The sequence below is a fragment of the Salmo trutta genome, chromosome 2 (genome assembly GCF_901001165.1).
Source record: "Salmo trutta chromosome 2, fSalTru1.1, whole genome shotgun sequence".
NCBI classification, from domain to species: domain Eukaryota; kingdom Metazoa; phylum Chordata; class Actinopteri; order Salmoniformes; family Salmonidae; genus Salmo; species Salmo trutta.
Window position 1 is genome coordinate 35,196,338 of NC_042958.1, and position 26,524 is coordinate 35,222,861.

Below are 26,524 nucleotides of genomic sequence, written 5' to 3' on the forward strand. Positions count from 1 at the left end.
AACCTATAGTTTTGGCAAGTCGGTAAGGACATCTACTTTGTGCATGACAAGTAATTTTTCCAACAATTGTTTACAGACAGATTATTTCACATATAATTCACTGTATCACAATTCCAGTGGGTCAGAAGTTTACATACACTAAGTTGAATGTGTCTTTAAACAGCTTGGAAAATTCCAGAAAATAATGTGATGGCTTTAGAAGGTTCCGATAGGCTAAGTGACATAATTTGAGTCAAGTGGAGGTGTTCCTGTGGATGTATTTCAAGGCCTCCCTTTAAACTCAGTGCCTCTTTGCTTGACATCATGGGACAATCAAAAGAAATCAGCCAAGACCTCAGAAGAAAAATTGAAGACCTCCACAAGTCTGGTTCATCCTTGGGAGCAATTTCCAAATGCCTGAAGGTACCACGTTCATCTGTACAAACAATAGTACGCAAGTATAAACACCATGGGACCATGCAGCCGCCATACCGCTCAGGAAGGAGACGCGTTCTGTCTCCTAGAGATGAACGTACTTTGGTGCAAAAAGTGCAAATCAATCCCAGAACAACAGCAAAGGACCGTGTGAAGATGGAGGAAACAGGTACAAAAGTATCTATATCCACAGTAAAACGAGTCCTATATCGACATAACCTGAAAGGCCGCTAAGCAAGGAAGAAGTCACTGCTCCAAAACCACCATAAAAAAGCCAGACTACGGTTTGCAACTGCACATGGGGACAAAGATTGTACTTTTTGGAGAAATGTCCTCTGGTCTGATGAAACAAAAATAGAACTGTTTGGCCATAATGACCATCGTTGTGTTTGAAGGAAGAAGAGGAGGCTTGCAAGCCAAAGAACACCATCCCAACTGTGAAGCACGGGGGTGGCAGCATCATGTTGTAGGGGTGCTTTGCTGCAGGAGGGTCTGGTGCACTTCACAAAATAGATGGCATCATGAGGAGGAAAATGATGTGGATATATTGAAGCAACATCTCAAGACATCAGTCAGGAAGATAAAGCTTGGTCGCAAATAAGTCTTCCAAACGGACAATGACCCCAAGCATTCTTCCAAAGTTCTGGCAAAATGGCTTAAGGACAACCAAGTCTAAGTATTGGAGTGGCCATCATAAAGCCCTGACCTCCATCCCATTGAAAAGTTGTGGGCAGAACTGAAAAAGCATGTGCAAGCAAGGAGGCCTACAAACCTGACTCAGTTACACCAGTTCTGGCAGGAGGAATGGGCCAAAATTCACCCAACTTATTGTGGGAAGCTTGTGGATGGCTACCCGCAACGTTTGACCCAAGTTAAACAATTTAAAGGCAATGCTACCAAATACTAATTGAGTGTATGTCTGACCCACTGGGAATGTGATGAAATACATGTATTTGGCTAAGGTGTATGTAAACTTCTGACTTCAACTGTAAGTCTCCAACTTCATAGATTTTTGCAAATCGTTCCAGTCATTGGCAGCAGAGAACTGGAAAGAAAGGCGGCCAAAAGAGGTGTTGGCTTTGGGGGTGACCAGTGAAATATACTTGCTGGAGTGCGTGCTACGGGTGGGTGTTGCTATGGTGACCAGTGAGCTGAGATTAGGTGGAGCTTTACCTAGCAAATACTTATGGACGACCTGGAGCCAGTGGGTTTGGCGACGAATATGTAGCGAGGACCAGCCAATGAGAGCATACAGGTCGCAGTGGTGGGTAATAGATGGGGCTTTGGTGACAAAACGGATGGCACTGTGATAGACTGCATCCAATTTGCTGAGTAGAGTGTTGGAGGCTATTTTGCTTGTAGAAATCCTGTGTCTCTACCGACTCTGACAACATATCCCTAATGATCCATGTTTCTGTGAAACAGAGAATGTTGCAATCTCTGATGTCTCTCTGGAAGGCAACTCGTGCCCTAATTTCATCCACCTTGTTGTCTAGAGACTGGACATTGGCGAGTGATATGCTCGGAAGCGGTGGATGGTGTGCTCGCCTTCTAAGTCTGACCAGGAGGCCCTCCGTCTGCCTGTCCTGCGGCAACAACGTTGTTTTGGGTCGGCCTCTGGGATTAGCTCCAATGTCCAGGGTGGAGGCCCAAATAAAGGATCCACTTCGGGAAAGTCGTATTCCTGGTCGTAATTTTAGTAAGCTGATGTCGCTCTTATGTCCAATAGTTCTTCCCGGGTGTATGTGATAACACTTAAGATTTTCTGGGCTAACAATGTAAGAAATAATACATAAAAAATGTTAAATACTGCAAGGTTTCCTAAGACCGTGAAGTAAGGTGACCATCTCAGTCCGCGCCATCTCTCAAAAAGTCCATATTATTATGTACAGTATGGTTTTGATCATTTCTATATTTTTATTACCTAAACACAATCATCCCAGACTCGTATAATTTAATAAAAAAGTAAAATGCAGTAAACGTGAATACATGCCATTATAAAGCTCAGAAGGAAAGGCTCAGCCCAGTCCAAGCTCTTCTCTGTCCTGGCACCCCAATGGTGGAAACAGCTTCCCCCTGAACATAGGGCAACAGAGCTGCCCATCTTCCGCAAACATCTGAAACCTTACCTCTACAAAGAGTATGTTAAATAATCCCACAGCCCCCCACCCACACACACACATAAAAAATACCTTTCATGAACTAACACTGGCACTTGACTTTTTTCCCACCTACTAGCACTGACCTTTCTGATAGTTAGCTACTTTATTGAGGAAAAATGTACTATGACTGTGATATGTGGTTGTCCAACCTAGCTAGCTTAAGATGAATGCACTAACTGTAAGTCGCTCTGGATAAGACTAAATTACTAAAAATGTGTGTCTGGAAGTAGCTAGCAAGTTAGCCAATTAGCTTGGGTGCTTGACTGCTGTTGTTAGTAGAGAACGCTCGGATCAACCTTTAAAGAAATGGGTCGGGCTAAAGCTTAAGAGGGTGTGAAAGATGCTAAATGAGTGTAGACAAAGAAGAGCTCTCCAGTTGGTACCAAAACATTCAAAGGCCATTTTCTCAAAAGTGAGGTTACAAGTTTATCAACTTTCAAAGCAGAATTACTTTCCCATTGTTCCTCAAATGCAGTGTATGATATACCATTTTGTAGCTCTGTGTCTCTGCTTTTACATTTCAAATGTTGCTACATAAAACTGAATCAAGGTGGTCAGTCACAAATATCAAATGTAAAATGTGGTATAATTACATTTGATCTGTGCTTTGAGAGACATTATGCTGTATGACATGCCCACATCGGTAACACACACCACATGCACTGGAAGAGAGTCAACTGAAAACCAGCACTGTAAAACTAATGTGTGAGTTATTTTCCAGGTTTAATGAAAATGGACTCTTAATGTACACACACACTCATGTTTTCCACAAGCCTAATGTAGTCTAAAGAAGTAAGTCGTGTATACATTTCCATTAACATCACAGTATGCAAAACGTAATATCTTGAGCCAAACATAGACTAACAATTACTGCTAAGAGGGCCCATACACCCAGAGATCATTTCCCATGCCATGGCATACAAGACAACAAGATTGGAATCTGAAATCGTAGTAGGGTATTGATTTCACTTTAAACGATAGCGTGTTTAACTGTATACACTTTGTCTTCTGCAGCATGTACGGAGTTGGAGTAAATGGCCAAAAAACAGGACAGGCATTAGACAGTGAGGTTTGGGTCAGCTGTTCAGTGAAATGTTATGTCTGGTGACTTGTGCTTTGGTGATGATTCAGTTATTCTGTAAGGTAACGTTGGCTACTATGGCCCAGTAGTGTATGTATTTTATTTATTTATTTATTTATTTATTTATTTATTTTGTTTTTTTTCCACCTTTATTTAACCAGGTAGGCAAGTTGAGAACAAGTTCTCATTTACAATTGCGACCTGGCCAAGATAAAGCAAAGCAGTTCGACAACATACAACAACACAGAGTTACACATGGAGTAAACAACATACAGTCAATAATACAGTAGAAAAAAATAAGACTATATACAATGTGAGCAAATGATGTGAGATAAGGGAGGTAAAGGCAAAAAAATGCCATGGTGGCAAAGTAAATAAAGTATAGCAAGAAAAACACTGGAATGGTAGATTTGTAGTTTGAAGAAAGTTCAAAGTTCAAATGTAAATAATATGGTGCAAAGGAGCAAAATAAATAAAATAAATAAATACAGTAGGGGAAGAGGTAGTAGTTTGGGCTAAATTATAGATGGGCTATGTACAGGTGCAGTGATCTGTGAGCTGCTCTGACAGCTGGTGCTTAAAGCTAGTGAGGGAGATAAGTGTTTCCAGTTTCAGAGATTTTTGTAGTTCGTTCCAGTCATTGGCAGCAGAGAACTGGAAGGAGAGACGACCAAAGGAGGAGTTGGCTTTAGGGGTGACCAGAGAGATATACCTGCTGGAGCGCGTGCTACAGGTGGGTGCTGCTATGGTGACCAGTGAGCGGAGATAAGGGGGGACTTTACCTAGCAGGGTCTTGTAGATGACCTGGAGCCAATGTGTTTGGCGACGATTATGAAGTGAAGGCCAGCCAACGAGAGCATACAGGTCGCAGTGGTGGGTTGTATATGGGGCTTTGGTGACAAAACGGATGGCACTGTGATAGACTGCATCCAGCTTGTTGAGTAGGGTATTGGAGGCTATTTTGTAAATGACATCGCCGAAGTCGAGGATTGGTAGGATGGTCAGTTTTACGAGGGTATGTTTGGCAGCATGAGTGAAGGATGCTTTGTTGCGAAATAGGAAGCCAATTCTAGATTTCACTTTGGATTGGAGATGATTGATGTGAGTCTGGAAGGAGAGTTTACAGTCTAACCAGACACCTAGGTATTTGTAGTTGTCCACAAATTCTAAGTTAGAACCGTCCAGAGAAGTTATGCTGGATGGGCGGGCAGGTGAAGGCAGCGATCGGTTGAAGAGCATGCATTTAGTTTTACTTGTGTTTAGGAGCAGTTGGAGACCACGGAAGGAGAGTTGAATGGCATTGAAGCTCGTCTGGAGGGTTGTTAACACAGTGTCCAAAGAAGGGCTAGAAGTATACAGAATGGTGTCGTCTGCGTAGAGGTGGATCAGAGATTCACCAGCAGCAAGAGCGACATCATTTATATATACAGAGAAAAGAGTTGGCCCAAGAATTGAACCCTGTGGTACCCCCATAGAGACTGACAGAGGTCCAGACAGTAGGCCCTCCGATTTGACACACTGAACTCTGTCAGAGAAGTAGTTGGTGAACCAGGCGACGCAATCGTTTGAGAAACCAAGGCTACTAAGTCTGCCGATGAGGATGTGGTGATTAACAGAGTCAAAAGCTTTGGCCAGGTCAATGAATACGGCAGCACAGTATTGTTTCTTATCGATGGCGGTTACGATGTTGTTTAGGACCTTGAGCGTGGCTGAGGTGCACCCATGACCAGCTCTGAAACCAGATTGCGGAGAGGGTGCAGTGGGATTCGAAATAGTCGGTAATCTGTTTGTTGACTTGGCTTTCGAAGACCTTAGAAAGGCAGGGTAGGATGGATATAGGTCTGTAGCAATTTGGGTCAAGAGTGTCACCTCCTTTGAAGAGGGGGATGACAGCAGCTGCTTTCCAATCTATGGGAATCTCAGACGACACGAAAGAGAGGTTGAACAGGCTAGTAATAGGGGTTGCAATAATTTCGGCAGATAATTTTAGAAAGAAAGGGTCCAGATTGTCAAGCCCAGCTGATTTGTAGGGGTCCAGATTTTGCAGCTCTTTCAGAACATCAGCTGAATGGATTTGGGAGAAGGAGAAATGGGGGAGGCTTGGGCGAGTAGCTGTGGGGGGTGCAGTGCTGTTGAATGCAGTAGGGGTAGTTAGGTGGAAAGCATGGCCAGCCGTAGAAAAATGCTTATTGAAATTCTCAATTATAGTGGGCTTATCGGTGGTGACAGAGTTTCCTATCCTCAGTGCGTTGGGCAGTTGGGAGGAGGTGTTCTTATTCTCCATGGACTTTACAATGTCCCAGAACCTTTTAGAGTTGGAGTTGCACGAAGCAAATTTCTGTTTGAAAAAGCTAGCCTTGGCGTTTCTAACTGCCTGTGTGTATTGGTTTCTAACTTCCCTAAAAAGTTGCATATCGCGGGGGCAGTTCGATGCTAATGCAGAACGCCACAGGATATTTTTGTGTTGGTTAAGGGCAGTCAGGTCTGGGGAGAACCAAGGGCTATATCTGTTCCTGGTTCTAAATTTCTTGAAAGGGGCATGCTTATTTAAGATGGAGAGGAAGGCATTTTAAAAAAATAACCAGGCATCCTCTACTGACGGGATGAGGTCAATATCTTTCCAGGATACCAGGGCCAGGTCGATTAGAAAGGCTTGCTCGTTGAAATGTTTCAGGGAGCGTTTGACAGTGATGAGTGGAGGTCGTTTGACCGCTGACCCATTACGGGTGCAGGCAATGAGGCAGTGATCACTGAGATCTTGGTTGAAAACAGCAGAGGTGTAATTAGAGGGCACATTGGTTAGGATGATATCTATGAGGGTGCCAGTGTTTGCGGCTTTGGGGTTGTACCTGGTGGGTTCATTAATAATTTGTGTGAGATTGAGGGCATCAAGCTTGGATTGTAGAATGGCTGGGGTGTTAAGCATGTCCCAGTTTAGGTCGCCTAGTAGCACGAGCTCTGAAGATAGATGGGGGGCAATCAGTTCACATATGGTGTCCAGAGCACAGCTAGGGGCCGAGGGGGGTCTATAGCAGGCGGCAACGGTGAGAGACTTGTTTTTGGAGAGGTGGATTTTTAAAAGTAGAAGTTCAAATTGTTTGGGTACAGACCTGGATAGCAGGACAGAACACTGCAGGCTATCTCTGCAGTAGATTGCAACACCGCCCCCTTTGGTCGTTCTATCTTGTCTGAAAACGTTGTAGTTAGGGATGAAGATTTCACAGTTTTTGGTGGACTTCCTAAGCCAAGATTCAGACACAGCTAGGACATCCGGGTTGGCAGAGTGTGCTAAAGCAGCGAATAAAACAAACTTAGGGAGGAGGCTTCTAATGTTAACATGCATGAAACCAAGGCTATTACGGTTACAGAAGTCATCAAAAGAGAGCGCCTGGGGAGTAGGAGTGGAGCCTGGCACTGCAGGGCCTGGATTCACCTCTACTTCCCCAGAGGAGCAGAGAAGAATAAGTATGAGGGTACGGCTAAAAGCTATAAGAATTGGTCGTCTGTGACGTCCAGAATAGAGAGAAAAAGGAGCAGGTTTCTGGGAGCGATAAAATAGCTTCAAGGTATAATGTACAGACAAAGGTATGGTGGGATGTGAGTACAGAGGAGGTAAACCTAGGCATTTAGTGATTATGAGAGAGATATTGTCTCTAGAAACATCATTGAAACCAGAAGATGTCATAGCATGTGTGGGTGGAGGAACTGAGAGGTTGGATAAGGTATAATGAGCAGGGCTAGAGGCTCTACAGTGAAATAAGCCAATAAACACTAACCAGAACAGCAATGGACAAGGCATATTGACATTAAGGAGAGGCATGCTTAGCCGAGTGATCAGAGAGTCCAGTGAGATTCAGACAGCTAGCCGGGCCATAGGTAGCAAGCTGGTGGAAGATGGGAGGGAGGTCTGTTTTTAGCCACCTCGTGCGTTTCCGTCTGTGGGTTAGTGGGGTTCCGTGTGGAAGGGGGGACCTGTCCAAGTTGGCAAAATAGTTAGTTATAGTGGCCCAAGAAAAGTGTCCGATAGACCTATTCAGATCGCAGCCGAAAAGACAGCTAACGATTAGCCGGCCGCAGATGGGCGATCAGGTTACGTCGCGACGGAGGGGCCAGTTGGACAACTCCCTCGGGCAGATAACGTCGGTGGTCCAGTCGTGAAGACCCGATGGGGCTCCGCATCGGCAGGAAAACGGGTCAGGATAGGTGAGTTGTAGCCCAGGAGACACTTCAGCTGGCTAGCTCAGGAATAGCCCACGAGTGGCTGACGGAACTCTTCAGCTGGCTAGCTGGTTAGCTCCGTAATAATGTGTGTTAATTCCGTGACCGACGTTGCCAATAGTCACTCAGGTAGTAGCTAGTTAGCTGCAAGATCCAGGTGTAAATGTCCAGAGCCTGCGGTAGAAATTGGGGAAAGGAGAGAGAATAGGTCCGATATGCTCTGGTCTGAGTCGCGCTGTACAAAAACTGGCGATAGCTTTTCGAGCTAATGGACAGCTGAGGACGGCTAACCGTGGCTAGCTGAACTTCAACGTTAGCCAGTGAAAATGGCTAACCTCTGGCTAGCTTCTGTTGTGGAATTCAGATGAGGTAAATAAGACTTTTTTTTTTTTTTTTTAATTGGTGAGGCGGGTTGCAGGAGTGCTATGAGGTTGAGTATTTGAATAAAAAAAAAATAAAAAGATAAGTGAAGAAAAAAATATGTAAATATATATATACACGAGACACGACAGGACGTCTGAACTGCTACGCCATCTTGGAATGATGAGTAGCTGTAGTTGTTATGTGTCAGAGCACTCAGCCCTATTGGCAGTGGAGGGGTACTGGTACAAAGGGTAGGGGAAGGACAGTTTGGCATCCCTCCGGACTGAACCCTGGTGTAGAACACACACAGTAATAGTATTACAACATGACAGACAGACAGACAGGCAGAAATTCAGATAGGAAGGCGGGCAGGGAGACAGAAAAACAGGCAGGCAGACAAGCAGACGATTGACCACTGTTAACCTCTGCTTCCCTCCTCCAGGGATAGACTCTGATGGCAAGCCCAGGACCATCACTCTTCCTGGGGTTAAGTTGAGGACAAGTCTCGGGCTTCACATCCAGGACGGGGAGCTGAAGGGAGAGAAATAGATGAGAGAGAGGAACAAAGCCTGATTAGCATGAAAGAAAATATGGGCTTAAAAAATAGAGGAACGCAGCAAAAATAGAGAATGCTCTGAGGACATATATTGATCCCATAGGTCTCTGGTCAAAAGTGAACTATATCGGGAATAGGGTGCGATTTGGGAAGCAACCATAGTCCTCTATAATCATAGAGCCCTCTGTCCACTTCTCTGTGGTAAGTGAGTGTTGGTGTGTGAATCGCTGTGTGAAGCCTGTGTTATTGAGGTACCCTCTGTGTTGTAGCTTGTTATAGTCTGCACAGAGGAGAGGCTGATGCATCACACATACCTCTACACCTAACAGCAACAATCAACACCCTCCCGCACACGCACAGGCACACACACATAGACACAGATGCATACTAGCTAGCATGCTCACACACAGGTCACTGACCCCCATCATCAGCACTGTGAAAGTGTTGGCTCTCACAATCACTCTTGCTTGTACTACCGCTAAACACTCAGTACACACACACACACACACACACACACACACACACACACACACACACACACACACACACACACACTTCAGAAAATGACAGCCATCTCCTGAGTGAAATTGCTCTGACGATATCTAGTCCCCTGCAGGGTACCTTCTCCGTGGGGGTTGAGGAGAGAATTATTGCGTGCACACGCACGGGCACCCACACACACACACATACACACACAGAACATAATTGAAGGAGCTGAGGTGAAGGGGTTTGCAGACATTTACTGACCACAATCACAATAATGTCAGAGACAGATGTCGTCCATCCACACACTAATTACATTTGTATCTAGTGAATTCTAGAACATAGGCCCTTAGAATGATCTATTTTACATAGAAGCTTGATTCCTATTGGACAGAGAAGGTGTGCTAACTTCTGCCTTCTAATTAAAAAGCTGGGTTATCCATTACCCCAAAGTCCTTCAGGTCAGGTCTGCTGTGGTAGCACAAAGTAATCAGATTAGTATTGCATTTATCAGTAACAGGCATTTGATTAGAGTCACAGTAATTTTGATGTCCAAGACTTCATGAAATCATCATGATCTTCATCACCTTCATCGGCACCATCGTCATCGTCATGCTCACCAGCATCTTCACCGGCATCAACTTCATCAACACCCTAACCTCTGACTTACATCAAGGAGTGTCTCTTTAGGAATACAAACAGGACACAGACTGTTATACCAAGAATCAGCAGGGCCAGTCCAATGGCTATGCCTGCCTACATAGCCTCTGTAGGAGAGACAAACACATGGATTTCTATTCAATATAGTACAAAATAGTCTTTTAGTACATAAAGGGTTGCAACATTTATGTAAGTTTCACAAAGTTCCCAGGTACTCCTGAAATCCCTGTCGGATGATTCCTGGATTTCTTGCTCATTCCCTCCTTATACTGGAAAACTTCCCAACCAGGATTTCGGGATAACCTGGGAATTTTGGGAACGTTACAGATGATTGCAGATAGACCAATGTTATTTATATTAAGAGTAAAGAGGACAGGTCCAAAAATCGACCCATGCGGGACATCTTTAGTAATATCAAGGTCATTTGACTTAACACCATCAGAAAGCACACATTGTGTCCTGTCTGACTGATAGTTTCCAAACCACTTGCAAGACGCCCGGTTGAGGTCTGTTTCAGATAACCTTTGAATGAGTAGGGGATGGTCGACAGTATCAAAGGCCTTGGATATATCTATAAATATGACAGCACAGTGATTCCTATGATCTGCTAGGTTCTGAACAAACAGTAAAAACTCAGACGTCAAGAAAAAGCTCAAACCAAGTTTATTCAACCCAATGAGTTATTTTTTTTCACCTTTATTTAACCAGGTAGGCCAGTTGAGAGCAAGTTCTCATTTACAACTGTGACCTGGCCAAGATAAAGCAAAGCAGTGTGACAAAAAGCAACACAGAGTTACACATGGGATAAACAAACGTACAGTCAATAACACAATAAAAAAATCTAGATACAAATGTACAGTCGTGGCCAAAAGTTTTGAGAATGACACAAATATTAATTTTCACAAAGTCTGCTGCCTCAGTGTCTATAGATATTTTTGTCAGATGTTACTATGGAATACTGAAGTATAATTACAAGCATTTCATAAGTGTCAAAGGCTTTTATTGACAATTACATGAAGTTGATGCAAAGAGTCAATATTTGCAGTGTTGACCCTTCTTTTTCAAGACTTCTGCAATCCGCCTGTCACGTCCTGATCCTAGTAAGATGTAATTTTCTATAGTAGAGTAGGTCAGTGCGTGACAGGGGGTGGTTTTCTATGTTTTCTATTTCTATGTTTAAGTTCTAGTTTTTCTATTTCTATGTTGGGATTGTTTGGGTTGATCTCTAATTGGAGGCAGCTGATCCTCGTTGCCTCTGATTAGAGATCATATTTAAGTAGGGGTTTTTCTTCCTGGGTTTTGTGGGTAGTTGTTTTCTGTTTAGTGTATTTCACATGACAGAACTGTTGTTGGTCATTTTGTTGTTTTATTCTAGTGTCTTAATAATAAAAGTGAATATGAGCACTATACACGCTGCGCCTTGGTCCCCTTTATACGACCCGCGTTACAGAACTACCCACCACAACTGGATCAAGCAGCGTGCTCGGGAGGAGATGGACACCTGGTCACATCAGGAGTGGATAGAGAGGAGAGACTGGACTTGGGGCCAGGTAATCGAGCGTTATCGGAGCCTACCTGGGAAGCACGACAGGCTACAAAAACCCCAATATTTTTTTTTTTGGGGGGGGGGGGCACATGGAGCAGTTGGCAGAGCCGAGGAGCAAACCAGACCCAATCCAAGAAGAGGGAGAATTTGGAGAAGGGAGAAATGGGAGAGCTATTGAGTTGGTGGAGGACGCACAAGTTTTTCCCAAAGGAACGCGTCATCAGTTTGATGCCACCTGAGTCAGCTCCCCGTACTCAACCTGAGAAGTGTGTGGAAGTTCGGGAGCAAGTGATACCGGCGATACACACCAGGTCTCCAGTAAGTCTCAACAGCCCAATATGTCCTATTCCTGCTCCTCGAACTATTCCTCCAGTGCGCATCCATAACTCGGTACAGCCAGTGCCTGCTGTGAGCACTCGGCCCTTAGTGCATCTCCCCAGTCCGGTGAGACCGATTCCTGCTCCTAGCACTATTCCTCCAGTGCGCAGCCATAACCCGGTACAGCCAGTGCCTGCTGTGAGCACTCTGCCTTTAGCACGTCTCCCCAGTCCGGTGAGACCGATTCCTGCTCCTCGCACTCTCCCTCCAGTGCGCCTCCATAGCCCAGTACGTCCTGTGCCTGCTCCTCGCACTCTCCCTCCAGTGGGTCTCCATAGCCCAGTACGTCCTGTACCTGCTCCCCGCACTCGACCTGAGGTGCGTGTTACCAGTCTGGCGCCACCTATGCCAGTCCCACGCATCTGACCTCCAGTGCGCATCCCTAGCCCGGAGCCTCCAGCGACGCTCCTCAGCCCGGAGCCTCCAGCGACGCTCCTCAGCCCGGAGCCTCCAGCGACGCTCCTCAGCCCGGAGCCTCCAGCGACGCTCCTCAGCCCGGAGCCTCCAGCGACGTTCCTCAGCCCGGAGCCTCCAGCGACGCTCCTCAGCCTGGAGCCTCCAGCGATGCTCCTCAGCCCGGAGCCTCCAGCGACGCTCCCCAACCCAGGGCCTTCAGCGACGGTCTGCAACCCAGGGCCTTCAGCGACGGTCTGCAACCCAGGGCCTTCAGCGGTGGTCTGCAGCCAAGAGCCTTCAGCGGCGGTCTGCAGCCCAGAGCCTTCAGCGGCGGTCTGCAGCCCAGATCCTCCAGCGGCGGCTTGTAGGTCGGAACCTCCAGTAGTGGTCTACAGCACAGTGATTCCGGTAAAGATCTACAATCCGATTCCTCCAATAATGATCTACAGGCTCATGTTACAGAAGCAGAGGAATCTACGGGCGGAATGGAGGTTTCGCCCGGAGCCAGAGCCACCTCCGTTGCTGGAGGATCGGGAGAAGAGGAAGGGTCTGGGTGTTGCATTTGAGCCGCCATAGACTTTTGTCACCCTCCCTACCCTCCCTTTGGTTTTTGTGGTTGTTTTGATTTGTTGCATTCGGAGTCTGCACCTTGGGGGGGGGGGGGGGGGGGGGTGTACTGTCATGTCCTGATCCTAGTAAGATGTAATTTTCTATAGTAGAGAAGGTCAGGGCGTGAAAGGGGGTGTTTTTGTGGTTTTCTATGTTTAAGTTCTTGTTTTTCTATTTCTATGTTGGGATTGTTTGGGTTGATCTCTAATTGGAGGCATAGTTATATCCAAATACCTCCGTTTTGTTCGTGCGTTCAGGTCACTATCCGAAGGGTGACGCGTGAGCGCATTTCGTGACAAAAAATGTCAAAATAATCCATTACTGTACTTAGAAGCATGTCAAATGCTGTTTAAAATCAATTTTTATGCTATATTTCTCGTAAATTTGCCAAAAAATGGTGAGGTCTCGCACTGTCCCCGTACTTAGAAGCATGTCAAATGCTGTTTAAAATACATTGTTATGCTATTTTTCTCGTAAAATTGCCTTGTATTCATTCAAAGAGTGAAAGAAAAAAAATGGTGAGGTCTCGTGAATGCGCACTGTCTCCAGGCAGTCCACTTACAAACTCTGCTGCTCTACTTTGCCCAGAGACAGGAGACACGTCATTCCGCTTTCTAAAGGCTTTAGAGAGCCAATGGAAGCCTTAGAAAGTGTCATGTAACAGCACAGATGCTGTAATTTCGATAGAGATGCAACAGAAGGACTACAAATTCTCAGACAGGCCACTTCCTGCCTGGAATCTTCTCAGGTTTTTGCCTGCCATATTAGTTATGTTTTACTCACAGACACGATTCAAAAAGTTTTAGAAACTTTAGAGTGTTTTCTATTCAAATCGACTAATTATATGCATATTCTAGTAGTAACCAGATTAAATCGGGTACGTTTTTTATCCGGCCGTGAAAATACTGCCCCTTATCCCAAACAGGTGAACACAGTGTCCAAAGTGAGGCCAGAACTGTACAGAATGGTGTCGTCTGCGTAGAGGTGGATCAGAGAATCACCAGCAGCATGAGCGAGCGACATCATTGATGTATACAGAGAAAAAACTCGGCCCGAGAATTTAACCCTGTGGCAGCCCCATAGAGACTGCCAGAGGTCCAGACAACAGACCCTCCAATTTGACACACTGAACTCTATCTGAGAAATAGTTGGTGAACCATGCGAGGCAGTCATTTGAGAAGCCAAGTCTGTTGAGTCTGCAGACCATGGGAGACGCAGACCATGGGAAAGGTGGCTGTAAACAGCTGAGGGGTGAGGACGTGGAAAAACTTACAGTAGGTAGAGGAGGAAGGGAAGACGGGGGGAGTGTGAAAATACAAATGTAATTGCTTTTCTCCCCTACTGCTTTCTCTTCTCCGCCAGCAGCTGACCCAGACTCCACAGTGAATTTATACAGGCCCTGCAGGCCAACCGGCTGCATTAATTCACTACACCACTCTACTCTCCCACTGGCACAATGGAACCAGTTTATAGTGAGCAGGGAGGAACAGAGAAGGATGGAGGGAGGGTGGGAAGGAGGGAACAAGCGAGAGAGAGAGACGTGATCATTCAAGGAAATGGCAGGGATGTTGAGTTTTGAGTTGGGAAGAGAAGAGGAAAGGAGCAGAGGGAGGAGAAGGAGAGAACGGAAGGGGAGCTCAATAAAAATAGACGAGTCGATTGGGGAGAGGTTCGGGAAGAGAGCGAGAGACAGAACCTGTGAATGTGGCTGACCTCCCACCACACACTCAGTGGTAAAGGAGATGTCATCCAGGGCGATGTCAGTCCACACGTCACCCCCCACTTCTGCCACTTCTGCCTGGAAGGTCACTCTGAAGGGGGCCGTGTTGGACAGGATCATACTGGCATAGGAACACCGATCACCATGGTTACTGCTAGCGGCCCACATCAGCAGGCGGGTCCCACTCGAACCAACCATGTAGACCTGAGTGACACGCCACGAGATTTCAGCACTATAAATGTCACTTAGCCATGACTTAACAAGGGAAACACACAGTGAGTACAAGGATGCACAACTCAAGTCTTAAGTTATTTATTAGGACATGACTTAAAGAGAAGTTCAGGATTTTACAACTTAATGTTAGATGGTTCCTCACCCTGAAAGTAGTCTATGGGCCAGGAGAAACTATAATCCATGGTTCGGTTTTCTTTAAACAGCTAGCAATAAATCTATGGATGTGATGGGGGAACCATCTAACATTAAGTTGTAAAATACTGAACTTTCCCTTTAAGCTTTAATCCTACCTTTAATGTCCCCATCCTGTCTGATACATGCAGAAACATAGGTGACACAATCCAATATTGGCTGGGAAAGGGTTATGTGTCGTAGCCTTGGAGATGTCACCTTCCCTCTTTCTGTGGCAGAGTGCACGTACAGAAACTTCCCTTCTCCACCTGTGGATCATGGATAGAAATATGTAGACACATTATCTAGTCATTTCTCAGGTAGCGAGTCAAATCAAATGTCCAGTATTGGGGCCTAAAAGTATATCTTCTTCGCTCACAAGTCCTTATCGCTCCTTGATGTCTCGTAAACACATGCGACAGCCCTCTTGACAACGCCCAGCTATGGCACCGTAAAGCTAGCATTTTGGTGGCGTGGGTGGTAGCATTTTAAGCTAAGGAGGGAGGTTACCAATCCAACTCGGTTACATAAAGCCTATTGGTTCTAACAAGGACACAGATCATTTTCTGGTGAAGTGACATGGGCAGGAAAATCTCTGTGCCTTAAATGTGATAAAGTCTAGGAACACCTAGAACAAGGCATTTATGAAGACCGTGGGTGCTACACAAATGGCACCCTATTCCCTACATCAGTGGTCCCAACCAGGGGTACTAGGACTCCTGGGAGTACTCGGCCCACACACAGGTAGTACTTGAGAAGACTCTTGAGACCACAGGCCTAATGTTAAAAATGCACATGAAGGGGTACATCAGGTGTACTCTGGGCAGAGCAAAATTCAGTCGCTGGTACAGTAACCAAAAAAAGTTTAGGAACCACTGCCCTACATAGTGCACTGGTCAAAAGCAGTGCACTATGTTGACCATTGCACTATGTAGGGAAAAGGGTGCTATTTGGGACTCCTGTATGGCTGCAGGGAACAGGCATAACTGAGAAGATTATTCTGCTTGGCGAGGCCACTGAGGGCACGCAAGAACAAAGTGGAAGTTTTCCACATGTGCTAGAGGGGATTTGGGGGCATCTCAATATGTGGTGATTCACATACCACAATATTCCCACCCGGAATACTGCATCTCCCTGGAAAATGGTCCGGAAACTTCCGCAGTGCTTTATCCTCTCTAGGGTATGTGGGACGAAATCGTCCCACCTACTCAACAGCCAGTGGAATCCCGTGGCGCGATATTCAAATACCTTAGAAATGCTATTACTTCAATTTCTCAAACATATGACTATTTTACACCATTTTAAAGACAAGACTCTCGTTAATCTAACCACACTGTCCAATTTCAAGAAGGCTTTACAACGAAAGCAAAACATTAGATTATGTCAGCAGAGTACCCAGCCAGAAATAATCAGACACCCATTTTTCAAGCTAGCATATAATGTCACATAAACCCAAACCACAGCTAAATGCAGCACTAACCTTTAATGATCTTCATCAGATGACACTCCTAGGACATTATGTTATACAATACATGCATGTTTTGTTCAATCAAGTTCATATTTGTATCAAAAAACAGCTTTTTACATTAGCATGTGACGTTCAGAACTAGCATACCCACCGCAAACTTCCGGTGAATTTACTAAATTACTCACGATAAACGTTCACAAAAAAAATAACAATTATTTTAAGAATTATAAATACAGAACTCCTTTATGCAATCGCTATGTCCGATTTTAAAATAGCTTTTCGGCAAAAGCTCATTTTGCAATATTCTGAGTAGATAGCTTGCCATCACGGGCTAGCTATTTTGACACCCACCAAGTTTGGCACTCACCAAACTCAGATTTACTATAAGAAAAATTGGATTAACTTTGCTGTTCTTCGTCAGAATGCACTCCCAGGACTTCTACTTCAATAACAAATGTTGGTTTGGTTCAAAATAATCCATAGTTATGTTCAAATATCCTCTGTTTTGTTCGTGCGTTCAAGACACTATCCGAAAGGTAACGAAGGGTGACGCGCCTGGCGCGTATCGTGACAAAAGAATTCTCAATATTCCATTACCGTACTTCGAAGCATGTCAAACGCTGTTTAAAATCAATTTTTATGCGATTTTTCTCGTAAAAAAGCGATAATATTCCGACCGGGAAACCCTGTTTTCGTTCAAAGACTAAAAATCTAAAATGGACTCTTCACGTGCACGCGCGCCCCCGTCTCATTGTTCTCAGATCGACCACTTACCAAATGCGCTACTGTTTTTCAGCCATGGCCTGCAAAGTCATCATTCAACGTTCTGGCGCCCTCTGAGAGCCTATGGGAGCTGTAGGAAGTGTCACGTTACAGCAGAGATCCTCAGTTTTCAATAAAGAGAGTGTAGAAGGCCAAGAAATGGTCAGAGAGGGCGCCTCCTGTTTGGAATCTTAGGTTTTTGCCTGCCATATGAGTTCTGTTATACTCACAGGCACCATTCAAACAGTTTTAGAAACTGTAGGGTGTTTTCTATCCAAATCAAACAATTATATGCATATTCTAGTTTCTGGGCAGTAGTAATAACCAGATTAAATCGGGTACGTTTTTATCCGGCCGTGCAAATACTGCCCCCTACCCTAGAGAGGTTATTCCTCATCCCTGTCTCCTTCATTCTAGGAAGAGCTGTATGCTGGTTTTTATTACGTTTTCTAAACTTTTAATCAGCTTTCATGTGCAACAGTAAAGCAGCTAATGCGTGATTAGGAACTGAACGTGTCCATGAAGTCTGTCTTTATAATCACTGCAGCCACTCATCTGTGTGGCTCCTCAGTCCCCTCCACCATCAATTTTTTTTGTATTCTCTCTATTCTCTATTGTCCATAAGCGCTGTGTGGTGTGTGTGTGTGTGTGTGTGAGAGAGAGATCTGGCTGGCTAGGTCCATCGATCTGCCTCCCCAGTGAGATCATAAGGTCTGCCTGTGACACAAAGCAGTGCCTGGTGTCAACATTCATCTCCACGATCGATGAGCTGGGTGGCCAGTCACAGGGGGACACACACTCTGGCTTCGTCCCAAAGGGCATCCTATTCCCTCTGTAGTGCACTATGTTTGACCAGGGCCCATAGGGCTCTTTTCAAATTGAATGCACTATATAGGGCATAGTGTGTTGACCCAATATGTTATACATTCTGGAGAGATGTGTTCCACTATTACAACAATTGTTCTAAAGTTCATGGGTCAATTTGTTGCGATGTAATGCATCAGATAATGGTGTAACGATCGGCTTTCTACTTGGTTTGTGAACAAGTACACAAACACACACAGACAGACATAGAGAGGCACACACACACAAATGCACACACTCTCCTCCAGCCCAACACTAGCCCCATCAGCCATGTTTTTAACAGCACACAAACCAAACAGCTGTAAATACCCCCTTAAGATTACCAATAAACAGAGGAATGCCGGAATTTCCTGTGTGGAAATCCTCTTATTGCCACGGGAACATTGTCAATCTGCTTCAATGCTTTGGGAGTGTCTTAAATCTGCCACAGAAGATTGTATTCTGTGTGGTATACAGAGCTAATAAGTAATGGACCCAGATGACTCCCTGAACTCAGGCACTCAGGCAGAATGATCCTCCATGGTTGTGTCCCAAATGGCACCCGATTCCCTTTTTAGGGCACTATTTTGACCGGGGAACATAGGACCCTGTTCAAAAGTAGTGCACCATATAGGGAACATGGTACCATTTGGGTGGATCCCATTACTGTAGTGGTATAGGACCCAAGTTTTCCCTGGGCATGTGATCTGTTAGTTGCAGACTATTTTTCTCATAATTTGGTCAGGAACAACTCAGGGCCCTAGTTATATTCTATTCTACCTGTTCAGACCATGTGGTCAGTAAAACCTCAAGGTCCAAGGAGGGCAGTACTGACCAGGGCTGTGGTCAGTGGGGAGTCCAGTTTCATGGGTGACTCTTCTGGCCAATCCTCCAGTCAAGGTCATTATCAAGGTCCTGAGTCAGCTGGCAAGTCTCCTCCCACATGTCCTCTGGCAAGTAAAAGTTACAGGAACATGGTAGGCTTATTATGTGGCCTGGGAGAGAGAGAGCGATGGGGGGAGAAGGGGAGAAAGAGGGAGGGAGAGAGAGACACAGAGAGGGAGAGAGAAACTTTTGTGAGTGTAATGTTTACTGTTAATTTCTTTATTGTTTATTTCACTTTTGTTTATTATATATTTCACTTGCTTTGGCAATGTAAACATATGTTTTCCATGCCAATGAAGCCCTTACATTGAATTGAATTGAGAGAGAGAAAAAAAAGTTGCAGATGACTCCTGTAACTCTCTATATCTCAAACGGACCTCCCCGTAGGTATAGTACAGTAGTCCCTAGCTCTGGTCCAGATGCTGAGCTGTCAGCAAGACATACATAACCACCATAACCAGATCTAAGTACTCCCCAGCTCTACTCACAACATGAGTATGAGTATGAGTATGAGTCCACCTCATACTGTATGTCTCGTCTGCACAGTCGGCCTCGCTGTCACACACCAGGTGGGACTCGATGCACTGGCAAACAAAGTCTGTGACCACTGTACAGGATGGTGGCACCACTGCACCTGGAAGCACATTGTGTGCAGGATTCATTCATCGGTATCATCACTATCCAATTCCATTTGTTCAATACAAAGGCTAGTTTGCTAATTGTATTGTAGACATTCCATTGGTGCACAGAAACACTATCCCCAATAGAAATAAGGAAAGGTGAATACAATGGAGGAACACAACTGATATCAATGTATAGACCACAATCCACACCTAAAGCAAAGCTCTATATTGGAAGGTAACAGTGGTGGAGATGTTGACTTAGGAGTAACCCAAAGTTACTTAGAAGTAACCCAACTTCATTCTCTGTATCACTGTCCGCAATATTGTAAAGAATCATAACAATTAGACAGTTCCCATTGCCTAGATCTTTCCATATATTGTACATGTTACTGTTTGACACTGATGGGGTGATTTAGAATTTTGTGCAGTAGTATTTGCCAAAAACATTGAACACAATTGCACACGTCTTATATTCTGAGAACAGAACACTTAACAGTGAATTGTGTATTCACTGATGACATTTGTGTTTAAAGTTTTGCAAAAAGTGGTCTAAGATATGCATGTCAGGAAGTAAGGCATGTTTTTGTGCCCCCTCAGGCTCGTACGGTGGTGGAGATCTTCATGGGCTATACTCAGCCTTGTCTCAGGGTAATAAGTTGGTGGTGTGTTGACATCCTTCTAATGGTGTCGGGCTGTGCTTTGGAAAAGTGGTCTCAGCCTCCAGTATCTATGCTGCAATAGTCTATGTGCCGGGGGGGCTAGGGTCAGTCTGTTATATTTGGTGTAATTCTCCAGTCTTATCTGGTGTCCTGTGTGAATTTAAGCATGCTCCCTCTAAATCTCTCTCTCTCCCTTCACGGAGGACCTAAGCCCAAGGATCATGCCTCAGGACTACCTGGCCTGATGACTCCTGGCTGTCCCCAGTCTACCTGGTTGTGCTGCTGCTGCAGTTTCAACTGTTCTGCCTGCGGCTATGGAACCCTGACCTGTTCACCGGACGTGCTACCTTGACCCAGACCTGCTGTTTTCGACTCTCTTTCTCTCTACCGCACCTGCTGTCTTGACCTCTGAATGCTCGGCTATGAAAAGCAAATTGACATTTACTCCAGAGGTACTGACCTGTTGCACCCTCTACAAGCACTGTTATTATTTTTTGACACTGCTGGTCATCTATGAACGTTTAAACATCTTGAAGAACAATCTCCATCCGGCACAGCCAGAAGAGGACTGGCCACCCCTCAGAGCCTAGTTCCTCTCTAGATTTCTTCCTAGGTTCCTGCGTTTCTAGGGAGTTTTTCCTAGCCACCGTGCTTCTACATTGGCATTGCTGTTTGGGGTTTTAGGCAGGGTTTCTGTGTAGCACTTTGTGACATCTGCTCATGTAAAAAGGGCTTTATAAATACATTAGACTGATTGATTGAAAATGATCTCTAAATATATTTGAGCATTTGATCATTGCTGTTCTGTTATAGATATGTTTCAACACAGATCCAAAAATTGCTTGTACGTGATTGAGAAAACCTGTAATAAAGCTTGTTTGATGAACATGTGTGTGTGTTGGAGACGGGCAGTGCAGGGGTCTGGCCAGTTGGACACACTGCAAGGCCCTCTGCCAGCCCCTGCTTATTGTAAGGTTGATCTAATGTGGAACACCTGTCTGTGGAACACCTGTCTGTGGAAGAGCCTCTAAATAGAAGGCTCTGGCATTACAGAAAACACAACATGAATGTATTCAGTAAGAACAAACGAGCTGAAACAGGGAGGGACTCAGCTGAATTTGTCCAATAAGAAAAGCTTGTTTTCATTTTCCGTAGTGTGCACTAATGAATACAAGACAGATTCTGTGAACCCTTTCAACTAAGAGGCTCCCAACACACAAGTCTAACCAGACATGAATCTAGATATTAGATTACCTGTCAACTCTGATAGCATATCAGGACTAGGCTACATAATGACAGAATTGATCTAAGAAAATGAAGCTATTTTGATACGTGTATGTGCGTGCTTGCTTGAGTGTGGTGGGGTGTTAGCAATTCAATTGCTAATTTTCCTCACACAGCAGCTGGTGTGTTGAGTGTGTTAGACTGTCAGTATCAAAAACAATTTAATAAGCCAGTGTTTGACTGAGGAAGAGCAGCACAAGCATTTCTACTCACAGGTGTTAAATTGTGGTGTGCTCAAAAGGCAACTGGAAGAGCTAACTCAAAGAGAGATGCACATTTAAATGCTGCTGGAGTACTTGCATCTCTTTAATACATGTTATTCAAATAGTGAATCTAGTCTAAGGTGCAATTCCTAGATTTTGTTGTTTTTCTCTACAGGTTTCCATGGGTTAAGCTCCAATTTCAAGCATAGAAACTGACATGACTTGAAATTAATTACATTTCTTTTCATGCGAGGAAATGATAGATTTATTTCCATATTGTCAGAGGATCCTGAGAGCTATGCAGGAATTATGCCAATGAACTTCTGTTCACTTAAAATGAACTTGTACGTTTCACAATTTAATCCCTGAATCTTGGTGTAATGGTTTTTTAGAGTCATGTTCCGTGTCCAGAACATCTTCAAAGACAAGACTAACAACTTTCTGAAAAGAATCACCCTGCAGAAGGAGTTAAGTACAGAACAGTGTCAGTACTAAGAGTAACTCTAGGACCAACTCCTAGTACAAGGAATAACACATTCAACCCTGATAGGATGTTGCCTAGAAAGATATACAGTATACCCCAGGCATGTGTGTATTAGCATATAAGATACGCTGAGTGTACAAAACATTGCTCTTTCCATGACAGACTGACCAGGTGAAAGCTATGATCCCTTATTGAGGTCACTTGTTAAATCCACTTCAATCAGTGTTGATGAAGGGGAGGAGACAGGTTAAATAATGTTTTTTAAGCCTTAAGACAATTGAGACATGGATTGTGTATGTGTGCCATTCAGAGGGTGAATGGGCAAGACCAAAGATTTAAGTGCCTTTGAACGGTGTATGGTAGTTGGTGCCAGGCGCACCAGTTTGTGTCAAGTACTGCAGCGCTGCTGGGTTTTTCACACTCAACAGTTTCCTGTGTGTATCAACAATGGTCCACCAACCACAAGACATTCAGCCAACTTGACACAACTGTGGGAAGCATTGGAGTCAACATGGGCCAGCATCCCTGTGGAACACTTATAATACCTTGTAGAGTCCATGCCTCGACGAATTTGAGGCTGTTCTGCAACTCAATACTAAGAAGGTATTCCTAATATTTGGTATACTCAGTGTATATATACGATGTGACAAGTCCTGATGACACCGAGGCTGTCCTAATATGGACACCGTATAACCAATATAAATGTTGTGGGTGTATGGGGTCACTTACTGGGATCACAGTCTGAACGACAGGTCTTAGAGAGCAGCCACCTCCACTCATGTCTCTGGAGCGTATCCCCTCAAAGATCACCTCCAAGTACCTAAGCTTCAGCAGAAGAACCTCGGCCCGATTCCACACCTCCCCCCTAGTTCCCAGTCTTGTTCTACACCTCCATCAATCCATTGTTCTCTGTCTGTGGAGAGGTGTAGGGGTCAGAGGTCAATCATAATATTCCATGGAATACATTGGTAAGGTGTCCATAGGAACTCCTACTGAGCATATCCTAATATGGTTATTCTATACAGTGGCAAGAAAAAGTATGTGAACCCTTTGAAAATACCTGGATTTGTGCATAAATTGGTCATAAAATTTGATCTAATCTTCATCAAAGTCACAACAATAGACAAACATTGTGTGCTTAAACTAATAACACACAAATTATTGTATTTTTATTTTCTATATTGAATACATAATTTAAACATTCACAGTGTAGGTTGGAAAAACTATGTGAACCCCAAGGCTAATGACTGTCAGCTAACCTGGAGTCCAAAAAATGAGATGAGATTGGAGATGTTGGTTAGAGTTGCCCTGCCCTATAAAAAAACTCACAAAATTTGAGTTTGCTATTCACAAGAAGCATTGCCTGATGGGAACCATGCCTCAAACAAAAGAGATCTCAGAATACCTAAGATTAAGAATTGTTGACTTGCATAAAGCTGGAAAGGGTTTTCAAAAGTATCTCTAAAAACCTTGATGTTCATCAGTCCACAGTAAGACAAATTGTCTATAAATGGAGAAAATTCAGCACTGTTGCTACTCTCCTTAGGAGTGGCCATCCTGCAAAGTTGACTGCAAGAGCACAGCGCAGAATGCTCAATGAGGTTAACAAGAATCCTTGAGTGTCAGCTAAAGACTTACAGAAATCTCTGGAACATGCTAACATCTCTGTTGACGAGTCTACAATACGTCAAACACTAAACAAGAATGGTGTTTATGGGAGGATACCACGGAAGAAGCCACTGCTGTCCAAAAAAAGCATTGCTGCATGTCTGAAGTTGGCAAAAGTGCACCTGGATGTTCCACAGCGCTTCTGGCAAAATATTCTGTGGACAGATGAAACTACAGTTGAGTTGTTTGGAAGGAACACATAACACTATATGTGGAGAAAAAAAGGCACAGCACAGCAACATCAAAGCCTCATCCCAACTGTAAAGTATGGTGGAGGGAGCATCATGGTTTGGGGCTGCTTTGCTGCCTCAGGGCCTGGATAGTTTGCTATCTTTCGACGGAAAAATGAATTCCCAAGTTTATCAAGACATTTTGCAAGACAATGTTAGGGTGTCTGTCCGCCAATTGAAGCTCCACAGAAGTTGGGGGATGCAACAGGACAACCATCCAAAACACAGATGGAAATCAACAACAGAATGGCTTCAACAGAAGAAAATACGCCTTCTGGAGTGGCCAAGTCAGAGTCCTGACCTTAACCCAATTGAGATGCTATGGCATGACCTCAAGAGAGCAGTTCACACCAGACATCCCAATAATATTTCTGAACTGAAACAGTTTTGTAAAGAGGAATGGTCCAAAATTCCTCCTGACCATTGTGCAGGTCTGATCCGCAAATACGGAAAACATTTGGTTGAGCTTCTTGTTGCCAAAGAAGGGTCAACCAGTTATTAAATCCAAGGGTTCACATACTTTTCCCACCCTGCACTGTAAATGTTTACACGGTGTCTTTATTGAACACATGAAAACGTATAATTGTCTATTGTTGTGACCTAGATGAAGATCCGATCACATTTTATGACCAATTTATGCAGAAATCCAGGTATTTCCAAAGTGTTCACATACTTTTTCTTGCTACTGTAGCCTATATACTGTATATGAACAATCAACTTGGAGTCATTCAAAAGTGACTTGTATGAAAAATTACAGCACTGTTAATTATCCTGGAATATAATGATACAGAGCTAAGGATCATTCAATCTCATTTTTAAGAGTGCAGAACGTGTGGTTCCAGTTACAAAGGCCAGATTCTCAATGCAAGGTTTTGAACGTAATATTGTGGAGTTGTAGTAGGACACTTCCTCAGTAATATCAGGCAAAATGTCATGAAACATACTGATGTTAGCATAGGGACCAGAGTTTATCCTGACTGTGTGTGTGTGTGTGTGTGTGTTTTACTATCCTTATGGGGACCAGAAGTTCTCACAAGGATAGTAAAATAATGACATTTCGGACAAGTGGGGTTAGGTTTAGGTTAAGGGTTAGGGGTGGGAAAATAGGATTTTAAATGGGAATTAATTGTTTGGTCCACACAAGGATAGTAAAACAAACGTACGTGTGTGTGTGTGTGTGTGTGCGTGCGTGCGTGCGTGTGTGTGTGAAAACCAGGCCCTATAGGGTATTAAATCAAATGAAATGAAATGTATTTATATAGCCCTTCTTACATCAGCTGATATCTCAAAGTGCTGTACAGAAACCCAGCCTAAAACTCCAAACAGCAAGCAATGCAGGTGTAGAAGCACGGTGGCTAGGAAAAACTCCCTAGAAAGGCCAAAACCTAGGAAGAAACCTAGAGAGGAACCAGGCTATGAGGGGTGGCCAGTCCTCTTCTGGCTGTGCCGGGTGGAGATTATAACAACACATGGCCTAGATGTTCAAATGTTCATAAATGACCAGCATTGTCAAATAATAATAATCATAGTAGTTGTCGAGGGTGCAACAAGTCAGTAACACAAGAGTAAGTGTCAGTTGGCTTTTTCATAGCCGATCTTTGAGAGTATCTCTACTGCTCCTGCTGTCTCTAGAGAGTTGAAAACAGCAGGTCTGGGACAGGTAGCACGTCCGGTGAATATGTCAGGGTTCCAGCAGGTCTGGGACAGCAGGTCTGGGACAGGTAGCACGTCCGGTGAACAGGTCAGGGTTCCATAGCTGCAGGCAGAACAGTTGGAACTGGAGCAGCAGCACGGCCAGGTGAACTTGGGACAGCAAGGAGTCATCAAGCCAGGTAGTTCTGAGGCATGGTCCTAGGGCTCAGGTCCACCGAGAGAGAGAAAAAAGAGAGAGAGAAAGAGAGAATTAGAGAGAGCATATTTAAATTCACACAGGACACCGGAAAAGACAAGAGAAATACTCCAGATGTGACAGACTGACCCTAGCCCCCCCGACACATAAACTACTGCAGCATAAATACTGGAGGCTGAGACAGGAGGGGTCTCTGCCTGGAAACCGGCCAGGCAGAGACAGCAAGGGCGGTTCATTGCTCCAGCCTTTCCGTTCACCTTCACACCCCTGGGCCAGACTACACTTAATCATAGGACCTACTGAAGAGATGTGTCTTCAGTAAAGACTTAAAGGTTGAGACTGAGTCTGCATCTCTCACGTGGGTAGGCAGACTATTCCATAAAAATGGAGCTCTATAGGAGAAAGCCCTGCCTCCAGATATTTGCTTAGAAATTCTAGGAACAATTAGGAGGCCCACGTCTTGTGACCGTAGCATACGTGTAGGTATGTACGGCAGGACCAAATCGGAAAGATAGGTAGGAGCAAGCCCATGTAATGCTTTGTAGGTTAGCAGTAAGCCTTCCCTGTAGCTCAGT